General features: G+C 45.8%; 1 protein-coding gene across 3 annotated transcripts in view; it reads right to left on the bottom strand.

The window, feature by feature from the left end:
* The window catches only part of PIBF1 (progesterone immunomodulatory binding factor 1), a 222,386-nt gene that overhangs the window by 61,084 nt on the left and 158,982 nt on the right, over positions 1-2,320 (bottom strand). The gene's annotated exons all lie outside the window — the stretch shown is intronic.

The raw sequence follows: 2,320 nt of genomic DNA, 5'->3' as shown, positions 1-2,320 counted from the left end.
GTTCAGAACTCTCCCTCTATAGCATCCACCTCTGCCATTATTCGGGACAGGATCCTGAGCTAGATGGACCATGGGGCTGACCAAGCATGACACTTTTTATGCTCTTATGTTCAGAAGTGCTTATGTTCTTTGGCTGAGCTTCCAAACTATGGCTGAGATTTGCAAAAAGGGGTAGATAGGCATGTTACAAAGTTGTCATAAAAGATTTGGAGCCCTCTAAATCCCATTCATTTTAATGGAAGTTGACCTTTTGACTCAGATTTGAAAATCTCAACCTAAGGTGCCAGCCAAATAAGTAAAAATATATTTTGCATTTCTATGCAGTGCATCCATGTGGGGCTCTCCAAGCATTTTACAAACGTTAAATGAACCTCAGGATGAGCCCAGCCAGAGCAGCATACCACTTTTCCTGGCCAGTGCTGACCCAGCTGGGTCTGTCCCATCCAGAGCAGCATGTAGCTGAAGCCGGGTTCCCACATGTTGCTGGGGATGGGAGGAGCCCGGCCGAGTCTGCGTTGGCCAGCCAAAGTGGCAGACGAACTGTGTGCTCCTTGGGACAGGACGAGCCCGGCTGGGGCTCAGCTGCATTTTCCCCCTACCTGCGCCGGTCAGTCCCGAGTGGCACATGGCTCTGCTGCCACTTTTGCTGGCCGATGCCAACCCGGCCAGGCTCCTCCCATCCCCAGCAGCACATGGGAAGCCAGCTTCAGCTGTGTGCTGCTCCGGATGGGACAGACCCGCCTGGGTCGGCACCAGCCAGCAGAGGCGGTGGCAGAGCTGTGTGCCGCTCAGGACTGACCAGTGCAGGTAGGGGGAAAGTTCAACTGAGCCCCTGCTGGGCTCATCCTGTCCCGAGTGGCACATGGCTACTTCTCTTCCCACACACACCGCAGCGGCAACGTCAAGCTGATGCGGTGCGTGTGGGAACCTTGTCCCTTCCCCAGCCCTTCAGCAGCCATTAGGAAGCTGCTGAAGGGTTGGGGGAGGGACAAGGGGTGGGAACGAAAGTAAACAGTGTTTACTTTCGTTTCCCGTTGCAGCACCGCAGGCCTCAGAAAATGGCTTGGCAGGCCGCATGGCGGCCCGTGGGCTGTATGTTGGACAAGCCTGGTTTAGATTATAGCACATCAGTTGTTTAATGCTCAGAACATTAATTTCCACAAAGACCAGTAAATTTCATTGTTCTTACAAAAAATTTGGCCACAGAACTACAGCTTTTCTTTGATTAGTAGCAACATGGCCCTTGAACCAGGTATTTCTTTAAGCATTGATTAGATCAGTGGCTATTGGCTGTGTTTCACTATTCTCAGTTCTTAAAAGGCTGTCATGAATTCTCTAGAAATGGCCTGCACATTCATACTGCTTAAACTGTGCTTTTAAACATTTACTCTTGTTTAAACTATTTTCAATAATACATGCTTAATTAGTTAGGATTTTTATACTGTGTTGTTTTTAATACATACTAAAGATGCTGCTCTCAGTGGCATTCCTGTATGCAAGTCTTACACTATATTTGAACTTTTCTTGGATTCATGCATTTCTTTAGCTCCTAAATGTCTTGGAATTGGGGAGCTACAAATGTGTATTGCATGGTGCATTAAAATTTAACACTTATCTAGCCTTTTGCACTAAATTTTTGCCACTAAATGGCATTAGCAACTGGTAGTAGCATCTTTCACCCTTAATAACAATTTGAGTAAAGAACATATATGGAAAAGACCTGAACTCATGTCAAAAGGGAAAACACCAAAATATACTTTATAAATTCTAACAAGCTACCATGTATTTGACACGTATCTCAATTAACGTATAGGTAACAATTATGTCCTTGCTGACAGACATTGATTTCTATGATTTTAGCCAGCAATGTTATTGGTACCATTTCAGATACTGGATTAGGCACTCAAGTGACTGGTTTCTAGGGTCTACATTAACCACTGAAAGCAACATAAGTCTCTCCATTGACTCAAATGGGCATTGGATTAGGAGTGCAACAAACCTCTGACTATGGTTATTATATATATTTCACAGATTTCACAGACATTAGAGCTGGAAGGGACCTCAGAAGATCATCAATTCCAGCCCCCTGCCCCAGGCGCAGGAAGTCAGTTGGGGTCATAGGATCCCAGCAAGATAAGCATCCAATTTTCTCTTGAAGGTGTTCAATGAAAGTGCTTGAACCACCTCCGATGGCAGGCTATTCCAGACCTTGGGAGCTAGGACAGTAAAGAAATTATTCCTTATATCCAGCCTGAAACGGTCTTGCAGTAGTTTATAACCATTCAACCTCGTCATCCCTTTGGGCGCTCTGGTGAACAAA

Source organism: Gavialis gangeticus, unplaced genomic scaffold, assembly GCF_001723915.1.
Source record: "Gavialis gangeticus isolate Ggan-Ray unplaced genomic scaffold, GavGan_comp1, whole genome shotgun sequence".
Taxonomy (NCBI): domain Eukaryota; kingdom Metazoa; phylum Chordata; order Crocodylia; family Gavialidae; genus Gavialis; species Gavialis gangeticus.
This window is presented reverse-complemented; position numbering and strand designations above follow the sequence as displayed.